Source organism: Nannospalax galili, unplaced genomic scaffold (genome assembly GCF_000622305.1).
Source record: "Nannospalax galili isolate Female #2095 unplaced genomic scaffold, S.galili_v1.0 scaffold218, whole genome shotgun sequence".
Classification (NCBI taxonomy): domain Eukaryota; kingdom Metazoa; phylum Chordata; class Mammalia; order Rodentia; family Spalacidae; genus Nannospalax; species Nannospalax galili.
In genome coordinates this window covers 2497960-2506422 of record NW_008343207.1, presented here as the reverse complement: position 1 = coordinate 2506422, position 8463 = coordinate 2497960, and the positions used below count along the sequence as shown (strand labels likewise).

Below are 8463 nucleotides of genomic sequence, written 5' to 3'. Positions count from 1 at the left end.
CCCTTCACGACCGGACAGCTCATGCAGCTCGGGATCATGTGCTGAGGGCTCCTTTCATAGCAGGGTGCCTTCCTGGCATCTTTCCTGACTCTCCTTTTGAAGTGCCCGCCACGAATGCTCTAAACACCAACATGGCCTCTGGCTTTAGGAATACCATGCTTTCCTGTGATTTTCAGGCAGACAGCAGTTTGGCAGAAACCCACTTCCATATGTAAATAGAATGCCTCACAAAGCATCTAACAGCCAAAGCTTTTACCACTACCCCCATGGTATAAGTATCCTAGTCTTCTCTTAATAGACAGAGAGCTGGGTCGCAGAGCTGCTGAATTACTGAGAGCAGAGACACTTAATAAAGCTGTAACACAGACTAAGCCGAGTCTTGAGTCCTGTGCCTTACTACCGGCGACCTAGCCTCTCTGGGGGGCGCACTCCCTCGTGACCAACTTGCGGACATCCTAGCTTTCGCTGTCCTCATACTCTTCCCCTGGGGTTCAGTGGCTAGTGGACCTCGCATCCTGAGGAAAAGTACACGGGTGAAATAGGGACGGAATTCAGCTGGACAATGCTCCAGTAGCAGAGAAGCTGTCAGCACCGGAGCGGCGGACAGCGACCTATCTGCTGCCGCTCCCAGAGACGCCTGTGGCCAGAGCCCTGCCGCGACTCGCCAGGTGTGGCGGGGACCCCGAGATCCAGGGGCCCAGAACGACCCCGAGATACCCGCGCACACCACGCCTGAGGCCCATAGAGACACGGAGAAGCCCGCGGGGCCAGATCTGCCTTCCTCCAGACGCATGGCGGGGGAGCCTGTGGATCCGCCGTGCCATTCTGGGAGTGCGCCCAGAGAGCGCTAGCACCATAGATTCAATTGCAGCTGTCTACAGTTAACTCTTTCCCATAGTAACATGTAGGAACTTAGAATGAGAGGTGAAAGCACAAGAGCACAGCACCCAGGGTCAGAGGAGCCAGCATGCCAAGTCTGCAGGGCTGGCAGTCTGTGACAGAAACAGCTCAGGCTCAGGGTGGTCTTTTGTTTTCTATGAGAAAGAAATGAGAAAGAAGGGAGAAAGACTGCAAAGGAAACAAACCCCAAGTCATCTCACTGCCCGGCTTCTAAGAAGACACACTGCAGCCAACAGTTATGAGCTAATCCTCAGAGATGTCTAGAGGTTGTAGAGTGTATGCATAAAGTACATGGTAATTTTTACAAGACAAATATAAAAGCCTTCTTTAAAAATCAGTAAATATACCATACAAGAAGTTAAAACTCAAAGTAATCCCCTTTAGAAACAGGGAAAAATCTAAACCCCCATTGTGGAGATCTGGCATTACTTCCTTAGTCTGAAATAAAAATGTATTGCTTTTATATGATCCCATCAAGCATAAAGAATCCAAAACAAAAATAAGTTGCAAGAGAATTAGGACATGTGATTAAATACTTGTAGTTCAGGGAACTCCTAGGTATCCCTGTTACCAGTAGGTTTCTGGATATTGACTGCCATTTTGAATCATGCCATGTGTTTGGATTGAGATGGCAGCAAGTTCATACAGGTCACTGCCATTTTGAAAATATCATTGTCCAAGATGGCAACCAAGCCATGTGACTGTACCCATATTGATGATGTCATCAACCAAGGTGGAGACCAGGTCACATGTTTGCCTCCATCTTGGTGAGGTCAGCAGCCATGATGGTGACCAGGCCATATGGCCATGTTAGTGAGCACAGTCCCATAATAAAACAAGTCCATCCCCCACCAGGATACAAGCTCTGTGGGATACACATGCCTCATAGATTAAATTCAGACAGCAACCATTTTTACTTTTACAAAGCACCCCTGTTAAGTTATACTTGGTTCCTTCTCCTTCAAAGGGAGGAGAGTGACTGGCGTTTTTGAACCTGGGGGAGGAAGGTGAGGTTTCAGTCATCTGGGAGGGTCTGTGACCACATAGCACCAGCCTAAGACATAGGGGATCTGGTCCAGGTGTCCTGGAGAGGACCAAAGACAACCTCATGCACCCTGCAGATGAGAGTTAAGTCAAAAGAGCCCTTCAACAGCCAGCCAACTTTAAAGGAGGGCCACTCAATGAAACAGAAGGCCCTCAGGTGGCCGGGCTTGACATGTAGTCCAGACATCGTGGAAGCCGTCTTCTGGAAATCTGAGAAATGGTCAAGGACTAGGTCAAGAGGCATAGAGGAAACCTGTTGACCCATCTTGGGAAAGATCTCAAGAATAGGAGGAGAGAAGGTGTTAAGGCAAACAGGAACAAGAGAATCACACAGCAACAAAAACGAAACTGCAAGAAGGAAGCAGAGAGAACCAAAGAAGGAAGCTCTCTGCAAGCTGGTGGAAAGATTTCTCAGTGCGCAGAGTCAGTCAAAAAGACTGCTCCTTTTCCAAAGGGGGCCAGGCCAAAATATCCCCTGGATCCCCCACCAGGAGAGGAGTTGGGGCATCCCCCAAACTCCTCTGGCCCTGAGACCAATAGTGCATCTGCCTGGTCTCCTGTGAGCCCCAGATTGTCTGGACACCAGAAACAGAAACCAGAGGAAAACTCACCGAAGCCAGCCGGCAGACAAGCACTCTTTCCAGAAAAGGGGGTCCATCCAATATTCCTGAATCCCAGATGAGCCCCCATAATGTTGGGTCTAAGGTTCGGGAACAATTGGAGACCACCCTCCAAAATTCGAAATTTAGAATATTTTATTGAAAAGCATTCCAATTCTTGAATGATCAGTCAGGCACAGCCTCCAGGAGCCAATGAATGGAGTCTGGCCCCGACCAACAATGAGCAGGGGTGTTATTGGGTACTCTTGAAAAAGTCCATACAAACTGGACGACCTTTGAATTGATTGGATAACTCTGAATTCCTTGTATGGGGGAAATTTCATTGGTTATGGTCAGTCACCTGGAATGTCTCAATTTTTCCTTTTACAGTAGGGTGCCCCTATCGGCCTCTGGATGCCCTTTTATGGTCAGGAATTTCAGTTGGTTTCAGCAAGGCATGTCCAGGCTTGCCTAATCTTAGCCCGCAGTATGGGGCAAAGCAGACTTACAGTTTCTAGGAACAGAGACTTAAAGCTGACAAGATGGAGGCTGCTAAAAAAAAATGGAGCCAGTGTGACCTGGATCCTTCATTCCTAAGATTATTTTCTCAGGAAGAGTAGGCAAGTTACCTTATGCCATTAAAGGAGACAGATTGGCTCTGCAAACAATCTTTCCTAGTCCAGGCTTGAGCAAAGACCAGGCTGCCAATTTAGGACAAGTTGGCCACTTTAAGGAATTTATATCTTTATGACTTCCTTTAATGAAGCTATGGCTCTTCTTCAATTCACACATTCTATCACTGGGCAGGTGTCCCCCCAACAGAGCTACACCCCAACCCCAAAAAATCCTTTTTAAAAGTCAGGAAAATCTCTACAAAGCATGTCCAGGAGACTTCCCCTTACACCTAACTTTCCAGAAGTGCTACATGTCTGTATCCACAGCATTGGCTAAATACTGCCATGACAACTGGCCAAAGCTAATCATGACCCACTCCAGAGGACATAGTTGCTTGGAGGAGGGTCATTCTCAGAAAGTGGTCCACATGCCTGTAATCTTAGCATTTGGAGGTGGAAGTAGGACCATCACAAGTTCTATGTCATCTTTGTGTATATAGTGCATTCAAGGCCAGCCTGGGCTACATGAGTTCCTGTCTCAGAATAATAATAAAAAAAAGACAGAGGCAGATATTGGAGTGGTGAGATTGGAGTGATGTGTCTACAAACCAAGGAATAGGATTGCTGGCAATCACAGAGGCTAGAGTTAGGCACAGAGTGACTTTCCTGTGGAGCTTGCACAGGGAGCCAACACTAATAACATATTAATTTGGAGTTTCTGGTCTCCAAAAACTGACAGAATAAATTCTATTGTTTTAAGCCACCAGATTTGTGGTTCTTTGTTAAAGTAACCAAGGAAGCCAGCTCACAAGCATCACATTCATAGTCACCTCAGGGGCTTTGAACGGATTCCCCTCCCTCTGCTATGCCTTTCCCCCAGAGTTTTTCATTGTCTTGTTATGCATGGCTCAGCTCAAGGTCACTTCCTCCTGGAGGCCTTCCCAGTCATCCCCTCCCCAGTCACTCCCAGTATCCCCATTACTGAACTTGGCTGTTTCATAACACCCATAGGTGATACTAACAGATAAACTGCAAATACTCAAACTGAAGACCTCTGTCTCCACATTTCTTGCCGTCCACCTGGGGCTGGGAATCTAGCATCTAAATTCTCATCTGTTCCAAAGTAGGGAGGTGGAAGCAAGCCCCAACTTGCCAAAGAATCGAAGAGTCACTGAAAATGGAAATGAAAGCGCAACCGAAACTTGGACCATCACAGACTCAAACCAGTGCATCTCCTTTCCATCTCTGAACTGGGAACTGAAACCATTCCATAGGAAACTCTCTCTTCCCCTTCTGGGGGAAGAGAAATCCCACTCTGGTCTGATTCTGCTTTTATTATACAACTATTAATAGCGACACTCATCAAACTGTAAATAAAATGTGAAGCTCTCTTGCAATCCCGTCTGAACTGCCTTTCCAAATGAAACTGCTTTATTTATTCGCAGCCTTTTCCTATCCCAAACCCGTCTGCAATTTTCACTTACCCGTGTCATGATAGGACTCAGCGCCCTTCCTCACTTTGCTGTGCACAGTATTTTTCTGCCAGGATATAGTCAATAGCCCATGTAGGTCTCTGATTAAGTAAGAGGTCCATTTCTGTGAACCATAACCCAGACATATGCAACACTAGACTGTGTCTCCTATCAAAATTTATTGCAATGGTAGGTACATTGTAAGTACAGAAACACAAGCAAATCAAACAGGAGGAATCTTTCCCTTTAACCATTGGGCAGCAACAATTCAAATCTCTTTTAATAATAAAAGCAAACAGGTGGGAAGCATCTCTCTTCCCCAAGCATTGTAACTGCTCAGCCCTTTGGAAGGAACGGATTTCTTGCTGATCTTAACAGCAGAGGTGTTCCTTTCCCTCCACAGCACTGTTAGCTCAGTCTCTCCTGAGCTTAGTCCCCGTCTTACCAGCATAGGCCACTCAGAACAACCAAAGCTTCCGAATTTCCTCTCCACGTCCATTTCTGCTAAATCTTGACTGAAAGGTAAATTGATCCTACAGAATCCAGGTGACCTAGTGGCCAGTTTAATGACATCTGCGATGACTTCTGTCCAATTGCATGGCTGTCCTTATCTCCACTGGGGCCATATTGTTTCTCCACAGATCTCAGTTCTTGGTGGCTGCTTCCTGCCATGGCTACTTAACAAGAATTTGAAGCCAGGTAAGAAGGGCTGCATGGCTCACAGGTCAGCCATTAATGCATCTGGAACACTTCTGGCTGTGCTGGGGTCCCCTGTGAGTGCCACAATGTGTCAGGTATTATGTAATTCCTCTGATGTCTTCTTCTGTAGATTGATACATGTGGAGAAGTTGGGGAATGATGGGCTAGAGAAATAGTAAACCACCGGGTCTAGCATGTTGTTCATGAAGGTGAAGCTGAGGGTGATGAAGAAGGCCAGGTAAACTGAGCGGTAAATTTCATAGTTCATTGACCCTGACCCATACGGAAGCTGTTCGGGGTCAGTAAAATTCCCTAAATTGACCACTCGGACACTGAGTCTCAGTGAAAAGGAGCGCTTTATTGGAGCTAACCGGCTGGGGACACAGACAGTCTCAGGAGCTGTACTGAGACCCCAAGCAGTGAAAACACAGGGCTTTTAAGCATAAAACCCACAAAAACCACAAAGCAGGGGATTTCTATAGAAACCATACACATAATAACCAGGAAAAGATTTGAACAATCTAGGGCTGATTTCCAGAGCCTTAACCTCTACAGCCATTGGCTAGCTTACCTGGGGCAGAACATTCTTTCTCTTCTGCCCCAGACCATTCCCATAGAAACCATGAACAGATGTACCAGGAAAGGGTTTGAACAGTGGAGGGGATGTCCAGAGTCAGGTGGAGGGCAGCTTTTTCTCAGAGGATGGGGAGGGGGTCTGAGGGACAACTCTCCTTCAAAGCCATAAGATGCGGATCCTCACAGCCACGCTGGGCAGGAAGCAGATGATGAAGGCAACGGCCACCACCATGATGAAGTTGATGGCCCTCTTGATCTTGGCATGCCTGTCCATCTGCCTCTGCTGCAGGCTCCAGATGATTCTGGCTGAGCAGAACAAGAAGATGCTCAGGGGCAAGAACTCCAAGAGAAACATGGCGTCGTGCCACCTGAAGGTGTGGCAGATGCTGAAGCTGCTGCACAGATTGGCTTTGCTGTTGAGGGTCACCATATTCGTATACAGGAGATGGACCATCAGACCAATGGTGATGTCCCACAAGAGGTAAGAGATGATGACTGCTGTGTGGTTGGAGATCTTGTTCAGGGAGTAATGGGGATTGACCACCCGGAAGTACCTGTCCACAGCCACCATTGTGTGGAAGATGATGCCACTTTGGCTGTTCATGGCCAACATGAAGAGCATCAGGCAGCAGGGGATGTCTCCAAACCTCCAGTCCCACTTTTTGACATAGCTGTCTATCAGGAATGGCAAGGAGGTGATCACAAGAAAGTCAGCCACAGCCAAGTGGAACAGGAAAAGCTGACTGGATTTCCAGGACTTGAGATGGAAACAGAAAATCCACAGGGTAAGGCTATTGCCCAGGAGCCCAAACACAAATTCCAGCCCCAACACCGGTGGCAAGACTTTGGTAATGAAGTCATCTCGGAACACACAGCAATTCTTATTGTTTATCACCAGAGAATAGTTTGACTTGTTCATGAGTGGATCAGGTCAGTCGATCCCAGGACTCCTCACTAGCAAAGGCTCAAGTAAGAAGTGTGTGTCTGTGCAGTGAACATGTGGTTCAGTGCTCAGCTTTATCTCACATCAGGGTGTTGACATAGATGCCTGAATTGTTATCAAGAAACTGCAATACCTTTTTAAAAAAAAGTTAAAAAGCTAGTTAGTGAGGCTCTTATGCAAATTATTGTTTGCATAAACAATAACAACAACAACAACAACAACAAAAGAATACCCTGGCAAAGGGAACCCACAAAATTTTCTAAACGAAAAGGATAAGTTTAGACAAGCAGACCATCCTTTGTGAATGAGTGAATCATGGGATATTCCTTCCAAATGCTGCATCCTGTACACTGACTAATTTCTTAGTAGTGAAGAATTAATTCACTAGCATTTGTTTGGCTTACATACTTAAATGAGAATAGTAGTACAATGGACTGAGTCAAACAAACAGCAAAGCTTTTCCCAAACATTAAGAATTGCTGTGAAATTTGGCATGCAGTAGCATCGTGTATGTGGTTTCTTTTTTTCTTTTGCTTTCTTTTCTCTTTCTTTCTTTCTTTCTTTCTTTCTTTCCTTCCCTCTCTTTATTTTGTATTCTAATTTAAATTAAATTTATTATTTTTGTTTGAGACATGGTCTCCCTGTAGCCACTCACTATATAGATCAGCCTGGCCTCAATCTCACAGAGATCCCCTATCTCTGCCTCCCAACTGCTGAGATTAAAGGCATGTACCAGCATGCCTAGCTCCTCTTTCTTTTTTAAAAGAAGATTTATTTTTGTTTTTATTATACATATGCATGTGTGTCTGTGAGTGGATATGTGCACTGTGCACATGAGTGCAGGTGCCTTCCGAGGGTGTCAGATTCCCTGGTGCTAGAGTTACATGTTGCTGTGAGCCTCCTGGCATGGGTGCTTTGTACCAAATTCAGATCCTCTGCAACAGCAGTATAGGCTGATACAATTCTCCAGTCCCATTTTCTTTTCATTTTTTTTCTCTTTAATTCTTTCTTTAAAAAAATGCTTTTATTTTATGTGTAATGAGTGTTCTGCCTGCATGTAAGTGCATCCATGCCATGCAGTGCCCTTAGAGGCCAGAAGAGGACGTCAGATCCCCTGGAGCTGGAGTTACAGATGGTTGTTAACCACCATGTAGGTGCTAGGGACTGAACCCTGTTCCTCTGCAAGAGCAGTCAGTGCTTTTAATCACTGAGCCATCTCTCCAGCCCCTGGTTTCAAATTCTGTATCTTTCTGCTTCTGCTTCCCAATACTGGGATTGCAGGCATGCACCTCACAGCTGGCTATGTGATATTTTTATATCCCCTATTTTGTAAAATTAGATCTAAATCTCAGGACCTAAGAGAATGTTGAGCTCTTCACTGCAGGAAGACAGCATTTCCCATCTTTAAAAAAGTGAAATTAACTGGTCTACATAGTGAGTTCCAGGACAGCTGGGGCTACAAGGAGACCCTGTCTCAAAAAAAGACCAAAAAAAAAAAAAAAAGTGAAATTAAGCTGGGTGTGGTGGTGCATGCCTTTAATCCCAGCACTTGGGAGGCAGAGGCAGGTGGATCTCTGTGAGTTCAAGGGCAGCCTGGTCTACATAGTGAGTTCCAG

At 45.9% G+C, this 8463-nt stretch overlaps 1 pseudogene; it reads right to left on the bottom strand.

Moving 5' to 3' along the window:
* Window positions 1-5307: 5307 nt before the first annotated feature.
* LOC103739097 lies at window positions 5308-6823 on the bottom strand (annotated as a pseudogene).
* Between the last annotated feature and the right edge of the window lie 1640 nt (window positions 6824-8463).